A 25,007-nucleotide genomic window follows, 5' to 3' on the forward strand; every position below is an offset into this window, starting at 1 on the left:
TAATTAAATAACAAAATAAATGAAACGTTGCCTTCGCATGACAGCCCCATCCTATTTAGGTTTAGGAAGAGAGATGATAACCCTTTAAAAGGAATATTAAAGCAGGTATCAAAGCCTAACCTGATTAGCCTGGTGCTGAGAGTGCTGCATTGTGATACTGTGCTGACAGGCGAAGAGAGGAGAAGCACGTACACACAGCGCAGATCACTTTCTTAAATTTGGCAGAAGTGCAACATATGGCCGCTCAGTCTAGCCCAGTCTTTTAAGCTTCTCAGACTGTGATTTGTGAGCTGGAAATGGCTACCAAGCCAAACAGAGCTGAAAAGAAAAAAAAGGGGGGGAAAAAAAGCCAAACAGAGCTGAAAACACACACACAAACATGCTCACGCACACACACACACACGCACACACACAATTTGCTGAAGACTGTTCTATGATTAGGTTCCAGAACCTCACATTAGATTCCAGAACAAAAAACCCTCTTATTTTAAGCAGGCAAAACACCTGTGGTATCCACTACATGCAGCATGTTTTATAAACAGCACACAAGCATTCTAGACTTTTAACATAAGTGCTATGTGGAACAATACCATAAAATAACCACTTTAGGTTCATACGGAGCCACTCAGGAAGCTTTGATATTAATAAGAAGTGTTAGAGCAAGATCCTTCGTTAAGTTTAAAGAAGCTCCACTAAGTGTTTGGGTTCTTCACTCTCAGAAATAACGGTACAGTAGAGGTATGTTATTGTCACTAAAAGTACAAACAGTGTGAAGGTATCTTTAAAGGCACAACAGTGGCTTTAAAGTCCACTTGTGTTCTCTAAAGGTAGATTACATTCTCTTTCATTACAGAACCATGTAAAATAAAAGAACAAGACACTGTCCTGGAGATGAAATGAGTCGCATGAATTCAACACATTTTTACAATCTACAGTTATGATTGAATAAGGTACAATTATGTACTGAATATGTACCCTTGAGGGTACCACCACAGTGACCGCTCCTCTGACCGTGTCAACAATTGTATACTTCCCCTAGAACTGTTCAGCATGGCCAAGAGCCACTTAGAAGGCTTTATTTTTAACAATTTGTGATACCTACTGTATCTGCATACGTTCCTACCTTCAGCACTTCTAAACAAAGACACTGAAGCAGGTTCTTTGGAGCAGGAGCCAAAAAGAACCGCTTTGGGTACAATTTAGAGAATCTACAAATTATCTAAATATGATCTAAAACTTTCTCCTAACATCATTCATCCAACAGAGGACCATTCAGAAGCTTTTATTTTCAGAACGCACTTGTGGTAGCCACTGCCTTCAGCAGATAATGACGCATGCTTTGATACCTCCACGGGTTGAGAAAGAAAAGGAAAGCCTCTGGTGTGGTTAGTCAAAGGCAGCGGAAAAAGAGAGCTGGAGATGTAGTTCCAGAGGGACGGAGGTTCCAGGCTTCCCACTGAATGATTGGTGCGATTAGCACAGTGGACAAGGTGGGTTGGTTGCGTTTTGAAGAATGACCATCTAGCGCGCCTATTGATGTGTCACAATGATTGAGTGCTGGAGAGGGAACGGCGTAATGGCTTCATCAGCCAGGCCTGGTGCATGCCACAATCTCATTCCCCTCCCCACAGCTCTTGCCTGCCCAATCACTCTGCAAAAACACCCAAATTAAACAAAGTTGTCGGTCAACTTAACTTCAGCGTTCTCGCTCCCTCCTCTCTCTTCTTCCATTATCCTCCTTTCCTTCTGCTGCTCTCTCATTCTTCCCCTAACCCCCCTTTATCCTTTTCCTTCAAGGCCACCCTACTCAGCCAGCTCTTTCATGTCTTAACAAGCCAATTAAGGGGGTTGATTTAGTTCGTTCCCTGTTTTTCCCCCGTCTCTGCTTTTTCTGGTGCTTGGCCCATTTTCAGCTCAACTCCACAAATTCCACATGTTAATGTCTACCTTGACTTTTTAAATTCATCAAGCTCTCCCCCCTGTCACATCGCTGACTGCAAATGACCACGTGATAGGGGGATTTGGCTTTGTCCAATGGCATGTCTGGTTGCAGCGCAGGTGAAAGAGAATTACGGCCATTGGTATTCCACGCTTGCTGGTACTGCAATTTAACAGCACTAAAGCATGATAACAAGCTCAAGCTAGAGCTCAAACCCTGGATGAATGGCAATGGGGCAGCATTTTGGTCCACGGAGACAGAAGAAGGTGAAAGGTAAAACAGAAATCCAGAAGTATTTTCATGTGGCAAAATTCTCCTCAAGAAACACACACCTGTCATACGACTTTGATCACTGAAGGCCTCACAGCTTAAGCAATGCCTTCTCAACATAAATATTTAAACAGACTGCAATACGGTCATTCAGGGGACGATGATCAAGGTTTTCAAGAGTTTGGATAAATGGAACGTGTTGCACCTACAAACTTAATAAGATTTGTATTAATAGCTTAAAACCAAGAAAATCTGTGTGGGTGGAATTTGAAATGTGGGTGTCTCGATTTTCAGCACAACAAATATTTTTAGTGCATTTTCTGATTTGATACAATTTTAATTCCTTAAGTCAAGACTCACGTCAGTTTAGGATTTTTAAATGTTTTATACAAGATACATTTGCTGCAAGTAAATAAAGTTGTCCCCTACGCCACCGTCTAACAAAATGAATATAAATAGTTCAATTAAATATGTGATTTTTTGATTCTTTTTGAAAATGCACAGAACTAACAAATGTCAAAAAAACATCTCCTAACTTAGTTTTACTGACCAACTTCATTGTATTTTGTCATTTGTATTGTAATGCCTGCTACGGTCTCCGAATCTAGAATTATACTTTATTAAAATACCATGAACATCCACCAAACGTTCAGTGTTGGTTCAACATTTTGTGGGAGAATTATCAAATGGTTCAAAATCCACATTCCCCAATAAGACTGCATAAGTCTTTTACCACATAAAATTGTGAAAAGATGCAGAATATCCAGAGAACGCTCAGTGTAGGGCAAGGCCAGACAAATGTTAAATGACCTTCAAGCCCTCAGATGGCACTGCACAGCACACAGTCATACTGCTCTGATAAATTCTGCTGCATGGGCTCATGAGTATTTCTGAAATATGTATAATAAGTTATATACACAACATTTAACACTGTGAGCTAGTGCATAAGGAATGCAACCTGAAACTATTACGCAAGGAGAAAGCCATCAAATTCTCTGTACCAAAGAGGAAATGGACCATCCGAACTGTTAACAGTGAAGTGCAAAAGTCAACGTCTGTCATTGTTTGAGGGTGCCCATGGCACGTTTATGAAAGCACCACTGATGTGGAGGCGTGTATTGAGATTTAGGCAGACAAACACTTTCAAGGTGATATTTTTTTCCTGGAAAGTCCAAGACCTCATTCTGCACATGCTACAACAGCATGACTTCATGAACAGAACGTGTGTTTGACTGGAGTCCAGGTCTGTCTCCTACGGTGCATCAGAATGCTGATCACAGATTGCTGAGCAGCTGAAGTCTTCTTAGGAATATTGGGTAAAATACGCCTTGTAAAACTACAACAATTGGCAACCTCATTTCACAAAGTTTATAAAAGGAAAAGTGTGTTGCAGGGACCCTGTAATATTTACACAATACAATGGTCCGTGGTTACATCTTTTCTTTGTAATTTTGTTCAATAAAAAATGTCCAAAACAATTAACAGATTACCGGTTTTTGTTTTTATTGTATTAAAATTAATATTAATAACAATTTCTTTCCAGAAACATGATTTTTAAATTGCCTTATGATATCTCCCCACCCCACCCCAACCCCTGGTTTGTATGACTCTCCAACATTGTGAAAACCCTAATGATTAGATATATAATGTATCGCCTACACTGCATGATTCTAAACTATTTAGTTCCTGGTTAATGTTAGGAGGCGAAGGTTTAAATCTGATAAATGTGCACATTGTGGAACATTTATTCAGGGAATTGATATCCTCCCTCCAAAAAAAGAAAGGTTAATACTGTAGGTAAATCTTGCCTTGATGGTAATCAAGGGAGTACAAAGCAAAACCATTGATCAAATGCACTATTTAGCTACTAATGAAATCATCAAACAGTGCCAATATAGAACTCACACAACCATTATAGTAATAAAGTCATTTCAGGCAAAGAATACCTGAGAAATACAGCGAGGCTGTGCAAGATGGTGCAGACGGTTTGCTAAAACAATTAAGGAAGCTTTACAGACACAATTCATACTATTAAATCACCATACAAATAACAACAGGCTTCATTAGAATATCAGCGAGAAACATGGAAGGCTACATGGAACACTAAAACAGCAAACAACTCTGCATTTGCTTTCTTGTGTTTTCTCTTACGGTGTGTGCATAATTTACTTTAGATCCCCCGGTCCAGACTAAACCGGAAATGATGCATTGCTGTATCTTGGTTCTGGTTTGTGTTCACTCTGATACATTCGACTTTAAACCAAAATGTCAAAACAAAACTCATCGAGGGGATAAAATATAATCACAAATTATTGGACAGTTTTTTGTCGTACATTTGGCAGAAACAACATGGAACAAACTTCAAAAACAATTCTGTGCTCTGTTCTAACTGAGTCTGTGGTTTATATGCAATGTCTAGTTTTATTTGTCAGATATTCCAGAGCAGTAAGGCTTTGTCATGACACAAAACAGAGTGAAATCTGAGTAACACGTGGCCTTGAGTGCATTTCTGCTTTTAGAAAACTTCAGAATTCACCTAAATTCACATATGTTTAAACGGAGTCTTCAATAACGGTGTTCAATATGCCTCAGCCTTGTTTAAAACTCCTGAAATGACGCTGTTGAAAACCTCCAAGGTGAGGTTTGAGGATTTGGATTCAGGTTTGCATTTGGTAATGAGAGCGGTTCATGCTAATTCTAACGACAGATCCATCTTCTGCTCTACAACAGGAAACATGTTAACAATTCCGCTGGACCTTTGCTCTTGCCTGTATTAATTTTCCCCCATCTTGTACATTAGCTGAGATGTGCCTGAGGCTCCGCGCTGTACAGCTGAACAAGTGCAAATTTGAAACAATCCTTGATGATTTATGTTTTTTTTCAAAGTATAAATTCATAATGATGAGTTTCATTAGCAAGTTCCAAGTGCATTTATTGGCCTTGCTGTCTCTCATTTGAAGCAGCAGGATCCTGCACATTGCAACACGCTCGCAGCCATAATGACCAATCAAGGATGTACATATGGTCTGAATAATCCATATCAATATTTATTATCCATCTGTCACGGAGCGCAATTATCTAAATCATGATTTAGCATCAGCTTGAGGTCCACTTGCCCCATCGAGCGACGAGCTTAGACACAGAGCAGACTCCCTTGTTGTAATGAACAAGATTATGAGGCTGATCTTCTTATCAACACCTCTCTCAAGTGCGTGACATGGAGAGAGAGAAAGGTATCACAGTGAAGTTCATTAATTTAACACAATTCAATTTATTTTCAAGTCACTTAGATGAAGGTTGAGTAATTCTAGTTGACCTCAAAGTACTGCGGATATATAAATATTGGAGAGATGGAGAGAGGGGGAGGAAAAGACGGGGTTTGTGTGAGAGAGAGAGAGAGAGAGAGAGAGAGAGAGAGAGAAAGAGAGAGAGAGAAAGAGAGAAAGAGAAAGAGAGAGAGTGAGAGGAATAATTGCTTCAACTTTCAACTCATTATCTTGGAATACACAATTAGAGAATGAAGCCATAACTTAATTAATCTTACTTTAAAGTGCAAGCCTTCAAGGATATGTGCGGGAGTTTTCCATGACAGATTTCTTTCCAATTATATGACATTATCAGAACCTGTGCTAAACGCACAGCCCCCACTTTTCTGGTCAGAGCTTCCCTGTCTCCAATTAAAGAACTTTTCGCAATGCCCTGTGCAGTGATACATGACACTAACCTTTTCTTGGCTCTGTGCTAATTAAGGACAATTTCATTTCCAACATTGACTTGCGCTAAACATGAGGGAGTTGACTCTTACCCATATGCTAGTCTCTATTCCAGCCCAATCAGATTCACCATGTATCTCTTTCGCACAGTCCACCTGAATGTGTTATCTCACCCAATAGCCTGAGGGTGCTAACAAGGCCTTTTTAGATGAGTCTGCAAATGGCTTACCTTGACAAGTTTCATTTTATTTTTCCTAGCCAGCTTGTGCAGCGTGGTCTTTCTGAAGGACTTTCTCTCCATTGAAATATATGTACATGTATATAAGGTTCATAATTGAATCATATCCAGTAGCAACATCAAAAGGCCTTGTGGGTAAAACACTGCGGTGAACAGAAGTACAAGAACCTCCCCTACACTGCGGGGGACATATCACAGAGGTTTGTTCCTCAACTAATTAGACCCCTTTCAGCACACAGTGTTAGAGGGAAAAACATTCTGACAATGAGAAATTTGGAGATCATTAGGAGTTGAGAGGACGCAGCGGTAATGACGTTCTAACACAGCGATACACCCTTGAGAAAGAGAGATTTTAAAAAGCCACATGCAAATGGTCTCCCTTGCTGAAATGCACCAGTGCCTTCTGAAATGCAGCTTTAAGCAGAGTTTTAGCTCCAGAAAATACTGCAAAAAATAAAAAAAATTAAAAAAAGTATCCCCAAAGGCAAGTAACATGAAATAAACATCTGATGATCAAAACAGCAGAATCATGCTAGTTATGGTAAAATAATGAAAATGCGGCTCTGACAGTGACTAATGTTGACAAAACCGCTTTTAGCAGAAGCAAAATGTAAGTAATGCACTGTGAAGATGCCATTTCAGGCTGGAGAGTAAGTGGTCAAACCATGGCCCAGTCATGGTCTAACAGTGGAAAAAGATATGGCAGGGTCCAAGTGCTTCCATCTACTGTGGCCAATCTTCCATAACCCTACACCTTCTGAAACTTGTTGTTGTGTGCCTGCCACTCTTTTCAAAGCCTTGCTGCTGCTCCTCTCAAGCGGCAAATGCAAACGTCAAATCGGATTAGCAGGGACACCCCACCTGAATGCAAACCGTGCCCCTGTCCACTGCCATCACCTCTGTTGTTTCACGGTGTGACAGCTATTCCATTGTGTTGTTTCTATGATTGCGAGGGAATTGTTTTAACCTCATGGCCAGAGTGACACCCATGACTGTCATCAGCAACAATCTTGCCATAACTCTGAAAGTCAAAATCTTTTACGCTCAAAGTCCGGGAGACGTACGACTAAAGCTAGAGCCCGAAAGGGAACGCAGATGAAGCCTGCTTTCTTCTCTCTTTAATTCAATGAGACCCAACTTGTTGTATCTGAAACTGCTTTATATGTGAGCCGAAGTAGGCTTACTCCCTCAGCAATTTCTCCACAGCCAGGTAAGACACACTAAATCTTGTGTAAAAGGCCCATAAAAGTCAAGAGACAAGATCTGAATCCAAATTTGAAATGTAATCATCCAGCATGAACCACAGCACAACTCAGAAGTGGAGCCTCTCCACAGGCTCCCCTCAGGCAAACTAAAGGAAAATACTCGTATCGAGCCAGAGCCTCAACAGTCCTGGCAGGAGATGGAGTCTAATGCCCGCAACTTTTGGAGCGAAACTTGGTGTGAAAAAATGCTTGCACGGCATAACTTACACTTACTCATTCATGCTCATTCATCACTGAGGCAAGCTTGAGAAAAATATCCATCAACCTGCAGAATCTCGGTTTAACAGCTGCCTGTTGTTTAGGGTCAAGTAGTGGTGAAAATCCAAATGAAATATTATGGAGAGCATGTTACTTCATTTACGCTAGATTAATGAACAGCAGTAACACTTAAGGAAAGCATGTCATTAATTCAAACAGACAGACTGCATGCTTTACGTAGCTACCGACTTAACAGGGGGAGAAATTTGTAGACAGGGAGAATCAACAAGGGCAGTAAAACTTGACTACAGTGGTAGAGAGTTATGGAAGGCAGTATGGAGCAGGACGTTAATTACTCACAGTGCAGGCATCACGGATCAGAGAAATTACAGGTCAAGAGCACCCAACAGCTCCCAATTATTACTATCCAACCAGCCCACAGCAAGGAAACTGTACACCAAGTGTTCTGCTACCACAGAAATCTCTTCTCTGTCCACACACACACACACACACATTTCATTAAGCACTTCAAGTGTTTGATTAACTAGTGATGTCTTGCGTGGGTTTTTTTTTCTTTCTTTACTTTTTTACCTCAGTCCTTGTCAGAAGAGGTTCAACAAATAGGTTTTTGTCAAGCTTCCAGTCGCAGCCTTCTCAGCTTGATCATGAGCTATATTCAAGAGACTCCGATAATTCCCTTCAAGGTAGTTTAAAAGTCAGAACTTTGCTGGAAGCATATGTATGTACAAAAGAAAGGACTTTGCTGCGGCGCAGAGGGCGCCTTTGGTCCTCACACAACACACACGACTGTGCTTATTATGCCTATAGAGTGAATGCCAAGTCAATCTGGGAACATCTCTCATGTAAACAAAGAGGACTCTCTCTCTCTCTCGCCTTGGCCTTCTTAAACACTGCACAAAATGTTCCAGAACAGAAGCCGTTAGATCAAAGATAAGCATAAGTTAGGATCTGTCATGACAGTTAGTGTTTGAGAAGATAAGCAAACAGAATTTTTTCAGTAACTGCCTCTGCTGCTCATTCATTCCAAAATATTAAGTGTGTTTATTAAAAATATAAAAAAGAAACTTAAGTAACTTTAAGTTACTTTAAGAGAGTAGGCGGGTGAATGTGGGGAGACGAATCTTAGATACGGCTTAACTTAGCACGAATTACGATGTCTGCTATTTACACTAATGCTAAATTGCTAAAACTACAATTTGCTAATCTTAAAAGCTCACTCAAGTCTGGGCGCGCTGGGAGACTCGCCTATTGGGGTCAGTGGCCATTTCCAGCCGCCGGCTCGGCGGAGGCTCGGGTTCGTTTCTGGAGTCATGGTTCGTTGGTGGAGGCAAAAAATATTCAAATGCCCGGTTCGTATCTTGGAAAGTTCGTTAGGTTAGGCGTTCATTAGTAGAGGTTCCACTGTATATAATTTCAGATTTTGCCGACTGAGCTGGAGAAGTCACTTGTGTTTCTGTTGTATATTCTGTTGTACATTCTTAATAAACACACTCAACATTGGTATACACCATTTAAAATCATTTAAATTTGTATGAACGGGTACAGCACTATATATATATATATATATATTTTGACGGTTCACTTTTTGTGACCAAATCTGATGCACCAACCACAGAACATCACATTTGGTAGAGGCCTAGTTCCATTAAAACGTCTAAAAAATATGGACATGAACCAAGAAGGGCAGCAAACAGCTCACTGACTTTACAAGATTAGGACAAGAAGATCTGGAACCATGTATAAAAGTCAACTTTAAATTGACAAAATCTGATTTTACATGTCCCAACAGCCATAAAAAGTTCAGAATCTCACTTCAGCTAGGTAATATGAAGACAGTCTAAGTAGTTGTTTCAAATGAATATCTGAGCTTGTATATTTGTATTCATATTAGTGGCGTTTTCAGCATGCTAGCAGCAGTACACCCACTTATGTAACTAACTAAATATTTGTACATCGGTTTAAGGGTATGTGGATATGAATAAATTGTCAAACTATACATAGCGTTATTTCCCTATACACAGCCAGGTCCTGAGAATAAAAAAAAAAAGATTTTGTATATTCCAAAGAACAGATATTTGTAGAGATGGCTAATCATATACCCACCACCTGCTCAATTCCATTACAGCAAATACAGGCGGAACAGGCTTTAAACATCCAAAAACACCAAATAATTCTGTCAAAAACTCTGAGTATCAGTCAGCAAAACACGCTTTAACCAGAGTCTGTTCAATTTTTGATTATATAAAATTATGTCAGGAATCATAGCTGATTGGTATCAGTCTTGTTCAGGTGCACTGTTTTGATTGTAGCACTGATGGAGACCTTTCTACTCCATTAATGGGTTGTGCTCTATGAATGTGGAGTTTCTCTCTCTCTCTCTCTCTCTGAAGGGCCTCTCAGAGAGGTCACTGCCCCTCCTCCATCGCTGGTGCCTAATTAATCACTCATTAGTCTAATCATCATTGGTGCAGAGACTCTAGCAGTGGCTCTGGGAGACCTCCCCAGCAGTGAAGACAGCACAGGCAAGGTAGGAGAGGAGAGAGAAAAACACGCTCCCATGGCCCAGCTCCTTGTGATGCATGCTAAGCAGCTTGGTGGGCAATCACCTAGAGTAACAGCCAGAGGCCATGGCTTGGATTTGGCTCACAACTTAAGCTTCCCCTTCATGTGTTCCTGGAGCAGTCCTCCAAAATTTTAGGGGGAAAATAATAAATCTTTTATCTGCATAAAAACAAAACATGGAAAATACACATTGCAAACTGGTGTTTGAAATGGTGTGCGCCTCTGTAGCCAAGCACACAGATTGAAATATTGATTAAAACATGACTGCAGGTTACATGAGGGAGTAACAAAGCTTTACAAATTACAACTGTTCAGTGCAGTGCAAGACCTGGTAGATCATCAAAACGATGCTTATCGTGGAATAAAAAAAAACAATAATAATAAACCATATAAATACTTAATTCACATATGTATCTACATTAAAACATCAAACTGCTGATGCTCTCAATATAATTGTTTGGCTGCACCAGAATGTAGACCTTAACATCATTATGTACTTGAGATTAGAAAATGCAACTTCTAAAACATAAAAATCCCTCTGGATTTCAGATTTTACAAATGTACCAGACATGCCTCTAGCTGTATAGCTGTGTGATAAATGACACTGAATAAACACATATGACATAACATGTGGTAGACGTTATTGATGTTTCATTAATTCAATCAAACAATGCAAATGAGCTTGGAGAGCAGAATGTCAGCTTTAATATCAGGCCATTTACATCTACACTGGGAAAACCGCGAAGTAGCATGATAAACAACCTGGCAGCTAAATGCTAAATGCATAAAAAATAAAAAGCTGTGATTTTTTTATTTTTCTTCATTGAGATTCTTCAAATACCCTTGAATTAAAGCTGGAGTTCTGCACTTTTAACTCGACAGTCTTTGTTTCATTTCAAGCTCAATGTGCGGGAGTACAGAGCCACAACAATAAACATTGTGTCACTGCCAAATCACTTATGGACTATGCAGTAAACTTTGACTTAAATAACTCTCCTTCACTCCCACAGACAGACTGGATAATGCATCTGAAACCTTTTTCCATTTCAGCTAAGCCATGTGTAGGAGGGCAGGGCAATGAAAGCACATGCGATCAGGGCCACTAGCTTTGAGGAGGCTATTTGTCGCCTTCACAAACCTCCAAGGAAATAGAGTCAGGATTAAAAAAGGTTGCGTTTATAGAGTTTTAGTGGGGCTTCCTTCTTCTGATGGCTGGTCACCTTTACTGTCACAGTGAACCCTTAAAATTAATCTGCACTGTAAAGAACAACCCAGCACACACTCATATCTCCAGAATCGCTTCCAATGAATCTCGGTTGTCATAGCACCTTCCCAATATCGCAGCAGGGAGGAACGCTCAAGTGGAGCTTTGCCACGCCACAACTGAGAAACACTGTTTGCACCCATTTCTTTTACTCTTCTCCATTTTCTTATGAAGTTTCCCCAAAGCACAAACACACACAGAATGGCAAAATACTCAAAAGGCACTTTCAGCTGAGGAGACAGATGCATGCCATATGGTCTGCATTCACGCTACACCTTACCCTTTTCTCATCATTCCAGCGTGTGACCAATGCTTTAAGAAAATACTATATTCCATCAGCCACAGTAGGAGGACAAAGAAAACACTATAGGTCCACCCAGACTGTGTAAAACACTGTAGAACAGAAGTTCAAAATCAGAAATAATAGAAAAAAAGTATGATTTTCTTTCTGTTGTAGACGGCTATACTGCTATATGACTGCTAATCCAGCATCTTTCATCACATATAGTCCTGCACAAATGTCTCAGCCAAGACAACTCAGTTATTTTTGAAAATAATATTTGCTTACAACACACTCCCCTTCCTCCTTCAAGCAAAGTAATAACTTCAGCAGAACTCCTCAACAGTAGCCCGCAGTGAGGACAGCTGTGGCAGTAAATTAGTGGAAATAAAGTGTTACAGGGGATGGTGTATACTGACTGTAGTCATCCTGATCATCTTGAGGGAAATGCTGTTTTTTTAACTTGAATATGTATGCTGGTTAAAGTAGGCTAAACTCTCTTGGTAAATAAATATTTTATATTTTTTATACAATGTTTTAAAATAATTATCAGATTTAGAATAAGATGTGCTTAGCTCAGCTGCTGACAATTAACTTAAAAATGCTTTCGTGTAATTAGGATTGTGCCCAGTGCTCACATTTTTAATAAAACCTTGAGTATTAATGTACACCTAGTACACAAGATAGTTCTTTGCACCTCTCACATTTATGGGAACATATTGTGAAATAAACTCTATTATTAGAGTATATAATATTCATTTGGGGATCTGGAGCGCCTACCAACCCAGGAACTGGGAAATAATGTGAGCTGCTTAAGTCAGAAAACTGGGATAAAATAAGCCACTGTGATTTTGTTTGGAGCTTACTTTTTTATTTTAGCTCTCTTGATTTCAGGCCGGTCAACGAACCAATCAGGGCTGGGTTTCACAAAAGCATCTTAAAACAAAGAAATGCTTAAATGGTAGAGTGAGCATCACACTGGACACACTCTCTCCCTGTTACGGTGATCTTAACACTATGATGTGTTTGGGACATTGGAACCCAGAGTTAGTAATAATACTATGTTAACGTCACCAACCTCAATAAAGGTTACCTTGCCATGGTTGTCCAATTAAAAACATGTATCTATATGTTTGTGGATTTGTAAGTTTCCTTCATCACTTGAACTTCATGATGAACGGCCCAACAGAAATTTTCCAAAATTTTACATTGACTTCCACTGAAATTTAAGGCTTTTTCTTTCTTATGTAAAGTTGCTGTTTTGGAGATCCAAGTTTTTCATTGAACAGAAACATTATATTGAATATAACATTGCATAAGAAATGCTTATTCCATGCCATAGCTTTAGGATTACACTTTGCTGATGGGGATTTTAATAAATGAATGGTTTTCACAGTTGGCCTACATACAGATCAGGTTCTAGAACACTCACGTCTGAACCAAACACCTTATAATGTCATTATCTGCATTTTTTCCCCCCTGGTCTACTGTCTATAAATAGCTTTAAATATAAAATATTTTTGCAGTCATGTAGATATAGGCGGCATGGTGGTGCAGCAGGTAGTGTCGCAGTCACACAGCTCCAGGGGCCTGGAGGTTATGGGTTTGATTCCCGCTCCGGGTGACTGTCTGTGAGGAGTGTGGTGTGTTCTCCCTGTGTCTGCGTGGGTTTCCTCCCACAGTCCAAAAACACACGTTGGTAGGTGGATTGGCAACTCCAAAGTGTTCATAGGTGTGCGTGTGTGAGTGTGTGTGTTGCCCTGTGAAGGACTGGCGCCCCCTACACGATGTATTACCGCCTTGCGCCCAATGATTCCAGGTAGGCTCTGGACCCACCGCGACCCTGAACTGGATAAGCGCTTACAGATAATGAATGAATGAATGAATGAATGTAGATATAGCCATTAGAGTTATTTAAATAGATTTAAGAGTTATTTAAATAGATTTATTATTATATCTTTAGGAGTGGCACAATAGTTGTCTTTTCATGAGGAAAGATTCACGTTGAATTTTTGCAGGCTGCAGGTTCAAATTCTTGACTGAAATGAAATTATAGAGACTAAACTGAAGAGAAATAATAAAAACAAATATCAAACATGTTCAGGAGCTTTCCGTATTTTTTCTCATGGTGAACCCTTTTGCCTGATTTTAGTCCGTCTTGTTTTTAGAGATATACTTTTACTTAGGCACTGAAGATGTTTGTGAGGAACACTATTGATTAGCTCCATCACACTGATGAAAGCGCTTATTTTCTTTTATATTTATATATAAATACATATATAAGTAGAAATACCCAGAAACTTACATATTGGGAGTAAGATCGTTAATTATGATCATTCACACTGAAAGAGCCGTATACATGTTTCATTTTTAACGGGCAATTCTCTGTGTAGACCCTGCTGTGCCAGATATTCTGAGCATGAATTACATATGAATTCAATATGTTCAATATGTTCAGCACTTAACACAGAGTGAAACAGCATCGCTCATTTAAATACAATTATGACTCAAATCTCTCTAACCAACTGAATATACAGCACTTATATCTATTTTAAATATGCCGAACATGAAGGAGTGATTCAAAAGTAAAATGTTAAGGCAAAAGGATTAGGCATTAACGAACGTCCTGCAATTTTTCTTGCTGAAAGCGTTCATATCGCCTCGTCTGCATAATGCCACACACAAAACACCATATGGTAATAAAATCTTAATCCAGACATAATTGGAGTTTTAATGTATGGTAATGTATTGCAGTTACGGGGGGCTGTTGTGTGGTAGCTGTGCTTATTGTGATGGGTTTTGAGGGTTCAGGTATATTGCATAAATGGTGCTGAAATTCGAGCATGCGACGGCATCACACTGAACTGGTATTGCATAAGCCCTAGTTGAGGTGTATGGAGATTAGTGTGTGTGTGGGTAGGCCTGAATAATTTATGCCCACTGTTTGTAATGACGTGTTGTGCTTCATCCCTTCAGACAAAATCCTCATCCCACAGGCCACTGTGCAGCATGCTCAGGGAGAGAGCTTCACTTAAAATCATACTTTCATACTTTATTCTGAGTGTTTGTGCATGTGTGTTATATGCTGAGAACACTGACCATGAGAAAACACTCACCTGGCATATCATTCATTGTTCTATATCTGCTCCTGGATACAAAGAACTGAAATATTGACTATATAAGGTTTACTTTGTTTTGTCTTCTTTTACCTGAGTTGTTCAGAGAAATAAGAGAAAATACAAGAGAGTGAGAGAAAGAAGGAGAGAACGAGAGTGAGCGAGAGAGAAAGAAAGAGAGAGAGAGATCCTAAGGGACAAGTCTGAGGGAGAGGAAGAGGAAGCGAGGCAGGGGGTGGGGTTGAATGAGGTAAAAATCAGTGTGGACTGATTGTCTTCATGTAGGGACTGAGAGCAGACAAAACTCTCCTTCTCATTATCCCCCTCCGATAATGAAAATCAAGCCATCAGCTGGAATTTGAGGGCAGATTAAATAGCTAGACCTAGCTCTCTAATTGCTCTTTGTAAAATGTAATTACTACACGATTTATGATTAAATCTCCAAGATAAAGGTATAGTGTAATCCATCAGTCAAGGCTGAAGTTGCGTTTGACGTGGCTCCCTCGTCCACAGTACATGTTCAACGAAGTCGAGAAAAGGTCCAAAACTGGATTACAACAAACATACTCGAGAATAAACCACATTCTGAATCAAATGATCAGGCTGTTACACTGATTGCATTTTCTCTGGGGGACTTGCCCGTCAGATAAAGTCAGTCCTCTTCAACCAACCAATGCACCTTCATGCTCTCCGGCGATGTCTCATAACGTACACATGTATTGTGAGGATTTGCTTTCCGTAGAGGCCATTTTGAAGCAAATAAACAATTAAATAAGGTGAACAACAACGTGAAGGGACAGATGAAATTTTCATAACCTAATTCTTTTTTTAAGTACCTTTTAATAATATATTCACTTTAGAATTCACTTGTGAGATTTAGCTTACAACAAATATACAACCTCCATCTTAAATGAGCAACCCCTTATGTAGGTATGTATGTATGTATTAATGTGTGTGTGTTTTAAACATAGTTCCTTTTAACCATACTAGCCAGCGATGTTGCATTGTAGACAAATGGAGAATAGTTTAACGCTGTGTTAATGCTTGGTTCAGCACACTCAATGTAGTAAGCACTACAATGTCAGATATTGTTTAGTAAGTCGAGCAGCATATGTATCACAATGCAAATGATCCGTATAAGTATGTAGGTGCACACTTATAATGTGCATATAATACATTTCATGTAAAGTAATTCAGAATAAATGGCCACTTTATTTAATTTTCTGCTGCAGAAACAGTCAGCGCTTTCGCCAGATTTGCCATCCATCACTGTCTGTCAAAGCTGGCAGAGAGAGGGATTATCACACCCAGATTCCAGTGCAGTGGGTGGGAGGAATCAGAGGGGAGTTCATTTAAAAAGAAAAGTGGAGGCTTTAATCTCCCCCCAGTGCACAAATGCCCTAATAGGCATGTGTAGTGTGTTCTGTCACACAAGTGTTGGGCAAACAAAGCCCAGCAGATTGAGGGGGAAGTGAGTGAGTGAGCTGCTGCAACACACACACACGCGCGCACACACTTCTAAACGCTTAGCTGGAACTGAGCTGAGGCTTCTGAGTCACATCAGTGACTGCGATGGATGGAGAGAGACAGAAAAATAGGGGAGAGGGAGAGAGAGAATAAGACAGAGAGAGCGCTTTTGTGTTTACATGGGTCTGGAGTGCGGTGATAAGATGGCTATCCCTGAACACGTGTTACCGAGACAATATGATGCCCCTTCGTCATTGTTGTCGTGTGAAAACTTTGAGACAGAAAAGGCAGTGAGCTTACAGCACAGAGAGTTGCCATTTCTACAAGAGCTTTAATGCACTATCGGCATGGATTTGAACCACACATTAAAGACCAGCCAGGGTGCGCTGCCAAGATATTTCCGGATTAGGTTTCATATTAAAAAGAACTTCCTCTGCTCCAAACAGACACTGCGCCTTTCTTTTCGGCATTAGGCACAAGCTGACACAATCTAACCAAAATAGCAACATTTCACAGAGAATGCTCTACGTTCCATCCCAGAGCACTTCAACAATATTAAACACACAGCTCTGCTGGTAATTTAATGTCTGTTATATTTTTTGATGTCACAAGAGTTAGAGATTTTACACACTTCAATTTTGAAGAACTCCTAATTCTGTCAGCAATTATATTGTGGCACTAAAGCATATAATTTAAATAACAGCTTATTTACATATCGCAGTGCTGATATTGGGAACAGCAAAATAACTGACAGTTATTTTTTACAACAGTGATTCTTCAATGTCCAATGCAGCTATGAATATAAACCTTATAGAGAATATAATTCACAACACGGAATGTTATACACTGAAAATGTGTTTGTTTTGGTCTCTTTTCACACTTGCTTTATATATATATATATATATATACACCCTAGCATACTGTGCTCAAGACGTATGTCTTCTTCCAACACAATTATTTTTGCTTTTACATGAAAAAGTAATAAAGAAAACTATTATTATTTACAGTTATATTTACAAAATTGAGCAAATGCTTTGTCATCATATTCAGATTTGTATAAAAATGCTTTGTCATTGTATTCAGAGGGCACAAGCAGGATACTAATCCAAATACCATAGAAGTACTGCACTAAAACTACCTAAAACTAGAGAAATATAGAAATATGAAATGCTGGACATTGATAACTGCTGATATCTGGGGAAAAGAATGATAATGAAATATATTTCAATGAGTGCAGGTTGTTGCATATCAATAATGCATGTAACATTCAGAGCAAAATATACAGAGAAAATAAAAAATACATAAATACAGTCATACTGCCTACCCGTCTTGCATAAGACTCTGGTGTCAGTAGAAGGATGAGGCATGACACTTTACCTTAAGACTTTTCCATTATATGCAAAAATAAAAAAGTAAACAGCAGTGGAACATTCTCAGTAATGGCAGTCTGTGCCCACTCGGGTATGGTAGGGGTGTGATGTGGACCCAGGTTTTGCGGAAGAAAAGCTGCAATTGGATTTCTAATAAAGCTAATGGTGGCCCAGTGGCACAGCAACGGCCAGGCCTCTTCCTGGAATCTGTTAGGGGCCCGGCGGTGTATTTTAATGCCCAGATGAATTTGTTTCCCCCTGTCAACTGTTTAGAAAACATCAGATAAATCAGGCCTGAAGATTGGTCCCTGGACCTGTGCAGAATCCCGATAGAGGCCCTTAAGCACAAGCCAGGGCCTGAGCCAATTTTAGACACATCTCGAATTTTAATACAGCACCAGCCGATTCTCCTGACAGAGCAGTTCTCCATGCGCGTTATATATTAGATCTGATTGGTCATCTGTCAGTGTTGTAGCTGCTTTGATTATAGTGTGTGGAGGTAACTTCTCTTCTATGCATGCCTTCGGCCTGACTATCAGGGTAAATCTATCAAAAGTTTCCACAGTGTTGGGGGAAAAACCCAAACCGACATTTGAATGGGACTGTAATAACTCGAGTAAAGTTAAGTCATGCGTTCTTTTCAAAATGATCACTTTTTACTGAGCCTAAAATTCAAATTTCAGAGGACACAGCCCCTGTCATAGCACAGATTTGTTATGCAGTGCTTTCGATCTGCTTTCCTCAAGTCATTCTAATTCATGGAAGGCAGCAGGTTTGTGAAATTAACATTCATGCTATGACTAAAGAATAAGGCCTGGAAGAACCAACTTTATTCCCAGTCCTTGTTAGGTAGGCATATGTGGCAGTTGCCTTGAAAGGTGTTAATTCGCATGTCTTGTCAAATTAGTCTTCTCACTGCTGCTACTATTCTTCGGGGCTGGTTGGAAAGAAGTGACACGAAGAGTGTGCGGAGACTTAAAAGTTTAAATCACTGCTTATTTACCATTGGGAATCTGTGAAAAACACCCTCTTCTGCACCAAGTCTCTGAGACACCATTATCTCCATCCATGACCTGGCTCTGGGGGCTAGCATAGCACCTCGGTGTCCATCAAAAAAGTCCCAGCACTACTACACTAAAAATTAAAAATAAATAAATGAATAATATTCACATATACACAAACATCTATATAAAATGACAAAAACAGTACACGGACTTACGCAGCTAGTTAGACGGCTCTCTATCTGTTTGGTCCTTTAGGCGCAACGGTACCGGTTAAAGAATGGTGATTGGAGGACACCATGTTAAGGCACGGAGCAGCTAGCTGGTATTAAAATGGGAAAGCCACACTAGGGAGGCAGAAGCTAAGTGTGTCTAATCGAGATGAATGAGTCTGTTCCCCCAAGCCTCCCAGCGGATGCGGCTGTACCCGCGCCCTCCACACTTCACTCATTAATTACCATGAATTAATGGTTTTATCCACACCGAGTAAATAAAAGATTGTCACCCGGCCGTGAATCGAGTGCAGCTTTTATTAAATACTGTGAAAATGTCAGCCAGTTAGAGCCAAATTAAAGGGACAAACAGATCAAACTCCATTCCAATCAAAAATAATCTTCATGTTATAAGATTAAATTAGCCACTGCATGTTCCACCAAGTCTCAAGATGTATTGTGTCACTCCACTGTAATTCCTAGATTAGAGATGGCAGTCATTTGTAACCTGATCCTACAAGCACCTTAGAGACCCTCCCCCTCAAGTCGTGGCTGTTTGCAAAATCCACCAAAAATGTGCTTATTGACTGTCAGCTCTAGAGAGGTCACAGATCATCTCCTTTTAGTGACTTCAGTAGGCAGCCCTAATGAGTTCAAGTACTGCTTTCAGTTCAGGGAGTTTGACTGGAGCTCATGGGTCTTTTATGGCATGCCGCTCCCATGACATTATCACATTTATGGCAGGGGAAGTCATGTCATGAAGTCTCATCTGTGTGGACTCAATTTCCCCATGCCAATATTTACACAAATACCACGCACTATCCAACAATGTATTAAAAGCGGTATGGCACAGACTTCATCCACTTAACTAAGGCGCCAGCACACTCATTTCATCTGTGTAATATTAGCACTATAAATCATCCTTTTCAAACCTCATTTGTATGTCTCAGCTCAAGGTTATGAATTTTTGAAAGAATAATGTGTGTTAATTACGTTTTTGATGGACAGCTGAAGAATTCCTTCATTCGGGCATGTTTACTGAGTTGGTTTACATTCCTCGCCAAGAAATGTAAATTAACTCAAATAAAACCAAAGTCAATTTGAAGTCACCCTCAATACTTTGAATTCATTTGCTAATTCCTGGTATGTACAGAACAAACTGTTAATGAATAATGCAAGCAAAGCATGCAAATTATATTAAAAACATGATTTTTCAGGAATTCATCATTAAACCGTTGTGCGGCTAGTAGTTATTCACTTGAATGTGAATATCTTCCATTATTATTCATGTGGTCACAAGTCAACATTTACACCGACACAACATCCAACAACACAGGCTTCATACATAACAACCAAAAACCCCCTACAGTCCATATATTTCACGTGACAGCTGGGGCCATTAATCCCAACGTCTCAAGGGTCACCTTTACCTGCACTGTGAGAAAAGAGATAGACTTATTGAGGGGGAATAGGCTATGGATTAGAGTATTGATTTTACACAGAGAAAATCTCAATCAGTAGCCAGTGAGACTGGTGAAAGTGACTATGTAACAGCTGAGCTTTTCCCTGAGAGCACGAGATGCACATGACATGTTTCTCTCTTGAGTGAATGTGACAGACAACAGTGGATCATGTCAAGAGGGCAGCATGCAGGACAACGCAGCCTAAACATATACAACTTGCCATACAGTTTAGAGGGTAACATATAGAGCTATCACATGACACAGTGAATGACAAGAAGGACAGGCAAGGCAAAGCCTGAAGCAATAGAAAGAGGATTCAAAGTCAGAACAGCAAACTGCAAACAGCGGATTTGGCTCAGTAATGCTTAACACACAACTGTAACCACACCACACATCATACATACTGTTATTTATGATAATACACAATTATAAATGTTCCTATGCATTTATACCATAGGTTTGCAACATAAACAAGCAACATAATGTGCTTTGATATGTAACCTATTATCCAGTTCAGGGTTACGGTGGGTCCAGAGCCTACTCAGAATCACTGGGCGCAAGGCACACACCCTGGGGTGGAGCACCAGTCCTTCACAGGGCGACACATACTCACACATTCACTCACACACATGGACGATTTTGAGTGGCATATCCACCTCCAACGTGTGTTGTTTTTGAACTGTGGAAGGAAACGGAAGCACCTGGAGAAAACCCACACGGACACTCAAACCCACAACTACAAGACTCCGGAGTGTGTGACAGTGACACTACCTGTTGCACCACCGTGCCGCCCCAGATTAATTTCTGACTTTTATATTCTAGTCAGCATAAAAACCATTCTGAATCATAGTCTATAGGTTTTATAGCCAATGCTGTCATCACAGCTGCTGACAGAAAAGCTTGCTTAGGGGCAACAGCAATCCTGCTGATGCCCTTAAGCAACAGTAGGATTTTGAAGTGGGTCTGCTGTCACATTCTTCTTCAGAATCTGATTTTGTGTGACTGCAGGTCAAATCTTATCTTTTTGTTGCCTAATCTATCCATGTTCAATTTTCGTTTGTGCTGTATTAGAAATTGAGTCAGTGTTAGCTGCAAAAAAAAGGTGTGTTGTTTATGTAGAGTAATCCGTGTGTGTGTGTGTGTGTGTGTGTGAAATGATATGGTTATGTAAAAAATAAATAAATAAAAGAAAAATACTACAAATGTTGACTGCAGTGCCAGAACTAAGTGCTGTCAAATAATCACGATTGGTTGTACAATGTAGAGAATGACAAACAAACAAACAGGTACATTAAAAAATTAAAACAAAAATAAATAAATAAAATATATCTAATTCAGATATTAAAAAATGTAATATTCGTTCTCAAATGTATTGACCAGTAATGATGGCATCTCTAAGTGCTTATCCAGTTCAGGGTCGCGGTGAGTCAGGAGCCTACACGGAATCATTGGGCGCAAGGCAGGTACACACCCTGGAGGGGGCGCCAGTCCTTCACAGGGCAACACACACCCACACGCATTTACTCATACATTCACACCTACGGACACTTTTGAGTCACCAATCCACCTACCAACGTGTGTTTTTGGACCGTGGGAGGAAGCCAGAGTACCTAGAGGAAACCCACGCAGACACAGGGAGAACACACCACACTCCTCACAGACTGTCACGTGGAGCAGAACTTGAACCCACAACCTCCAGCCCCCTGGAGCTGTGTGACTGTGACACTACCTGCCGCCTCACAATATTTCAGCAAATCAAATAATGAAAATGGACAGTATTGCTGAAATTCATCCAAATATTGTCTGTTGGCTGATGTAGCCAACTCGCTTCACATACTTGCTGGCTTCACATACTTCACAGGAAACATGAGTTTGCCTTCTTCCTCCCAGGTTGGTGGGACTGTGTTAAGAGTCTTAGTTATTGGGTGGAATCGTGACGACTAATGATTGGGAAAAAGACTGGGATCACTCAACAGAAGCCTTGAAATATGTGGGACAATGGCACGGGTTAAACTCAAATGGCATTTGTGAGTCAAACTTAAGCATTTTGACTCTTTGTGACTTTGTGCACATCTGAGTGCAGCTTATCTCAAGCAAGTTTGATCAAGACATTAGAGACCTGAGAGAGCAATGTGTGGAGGAAAAGAGCTCTGGCAGACACATAGGGGAGGGGGCTGAACTGACAGTAGCATACAAAATGAATGCTTTGTCAGTGAGAAGAAATAAAATCAGTTGACATAAGCAAAAAGAAAAAAGCCCAATCAAAGTCTACACTGAAAGCTCCTTCCCCTCTTTTTTTCGTAGTCCTTTGAGAACATAGGATGGGAGGTTATGCTAACTTTAGTTTAATTTCTCAAAAAGTGTCTCTCCTCAGCACTCATCCAGGTCGGCAATGTTATTGAAGAAACAGCTTAAAACGCCTCTTTAAAAAACTCCTTGGTCAAAGAGCAAGCAAATCAAATTAATGAAAAGAGTTTGCCAAGGACATTTGGAGGTGTGGCTTGTAAGGATGTGTTTCACAGCCATTAAACAACTAACCGCACCAACTCCTGAAGATTTAGAGACTATTTATGTCGGCTTACATGTGACAAACTAAGGATTCATACATGGTCCTCCAAATATTTCTGTTTTAATTAAAACAGAGACACTACACATTTTTAATCTAATATTTTGTGAGTGCAGAGCCAGGACAATAGACACTAACTATTTGCAACATAATTCTTGGCATATCTTTCACCCAATCCCAGCCAAATACAAAGACTGTTCACGTCATCCAGTGGAGGACAAAATCATTAGAGCAAATGTGCAGAGAATAGTGCTCTGAATTAATGGACTTAGAGATGTGAAAAGTTTGCTGAGGCGCTAGTAATTTACACATATTCCATTCTTAAAATGTAGTTGATGGTTTCCTGGATGTCTAAATAAAAATATGTTTTCCAGAATCTTTTTTTAGGTTTTAAATTAAGAGATTAAAACTGGGATTTGTCAGGACTTTACAATGTTTTAATAATGTTAAATATTTGTCGGAAATGTGAAAATAAACTTTTTTTTAAATTGATCCTTATTTTTGACAAATTTTTCCCCAATTAGTAGTCGTCTCCAGTTCCACCCACTCGGTGAATCTCCTCTGAGTGTGCACGATGCCAACAGCCTTGGGAGGGTGGAGGCGAATATGTGCTTCCTCTGAGACACGTGATTCCATTCACTGCTTGTTTTTCCAAACTGCTGCTGATGCAACACCACTGAACAGTTTAGCACATCGATGGAGAACACAATCTTGTCCATATCTGTCACATCAGCTGACAGGCTCCTGGGGTAACTAGCACATAGGCCTTGATGGGGAAGAGAGGGCCTTCCTACCCGCCCAGAGATTGAAGCCAAGTATGCTCTCTAGGGCTCCAGGCATCGAACACCAAAGGCATCAATGGACTTGAACCTGCAATCTCCTGGGGACTGGGCCAATGTTAAGACAGCTAAGCTTTGTATCTGTAAATACAGTATGTACATTCACAGTGAACGATCATTGAATTAGGAACACCTACCTTGTTTCTACACTCATTGTCCATTTTATCAGTCCCACTGAGTATACAGGAGAACTTTGTAGTTATACAGATGACCCATTTCACCCAGGACCACCACAAAGCGGGTATGATATGGGTGGAGGATCATTCACAGCACTGCAGTGAAACTGAGGTGTTGGCGGTGTGTCATTGTGTGTTGTGCTGGTACGAATGGATCCGATACAGCAGGCCTGCTAGAGTTTATAATATATATAATATCCAGCCAATAGTGTCCTCTGGGCAGTGTCCTTTGTCCACAGATGAAGGACAAGATGACGACCAATACGAATTATTCAACAACAGATGAGCTACTATATCTGACTTTACATCTACAAGGTGGACCAACAACTGTGTCTAAGGTGTCTAACAGTGTTTAAAAAAATACTCTCATACCAGCGCAACACACACTAACATATCAGTGTCACTGCAGTGCTGAGAATGATCCACCCCCCAAATCATACGGGCTCTGTGGAGGTCCTGTGGGTTGGTCCTGAACGCTTAAGATCAGGATGAATATCTCAGGGATAGAAAAGTATGCAAAGAAACAAGTATTTTTCTTTTAATGTACTTTATAATCATTTTTAATCTTTGAAACACTTGTAAAACTTTGCAGACGGCCGTTTCAAACTAATATTCCTTACCCCATAATTTAAGAAAAACTTGCCTTGTCTTCAATTTAATTGCTGAATTAAAAGCTTCAGGATATACAAAAAAGTCTCACAGTTTAAGAGGTTAATTAATACCACAGCCAATGTCATCTGAACAGCTCGCCCTGTAACTGCTCTCCGTTCTTTACACCACTGATAAATTCCCAGATATATCCGCAGTAGGCATGGTACGGGTCCAAGTGATGAAGTAAGTATTGCGGGGTTCTAAAAATGCCATCATTCACACTCCTCACCCCAATCTCAGAGGACACATAATAACGAAAACATGCCCACAAAGCACATACGTCCTGTCCAAGTGCACCCAGCATCAGGTGATGTAGCACACACAGGACACGCCCTGCAGCGAGGCCCGGCTCTCGTGTCAAATAGAGGGGAGGACTACAGTGTAACACACTCCTCC

The 25,007-nt window shown here is 40.2% G+C and overlaps 1 protein-coding gene across 3 annotated transcripts in view; it reads right to left on the reverse strand.

Annotated features, from left to right (window-relative positions):
- rbfox3a (RNA binding fox-1 homolog 3a) overlaps positions 1-25,007 on the reverse strand; it is a 510,141-nt gene that overhangs the window by 359,337 nt on the left and 125,797 nt on the right. The window contains exon 1 of one of the 3 annotated variants that reach the window (XM_066663316.1): positions 121-277. The exons of the other annotated variants lie outside the window; for them this stretch is intronic. The gene's annotated coding sequence lies outside the window, so the exon portion shown is untranslated. Of the gene's footprint in view, positions 1-120; positions 278-25,007 lie in introns of those variants that run through there. 3 annotated transcript variants of the gene reach the window in all.

Source organism: Hoplias malabaricus, chromosome 3 (assembly GCF_029633855.1).
Source record: "Hoplias malabaricus isolate fHopMal1 chromosome 3, fHopMal1.hap1, whole genome shotgun sequence".
In the NCBI taxonomy this organism is placed as follows: Eukaryota; Metazoa; Chordata; class Actinopteri; order Characiformes; family Erythrinidae; genus Hoplias; species Hoplias malabaricus.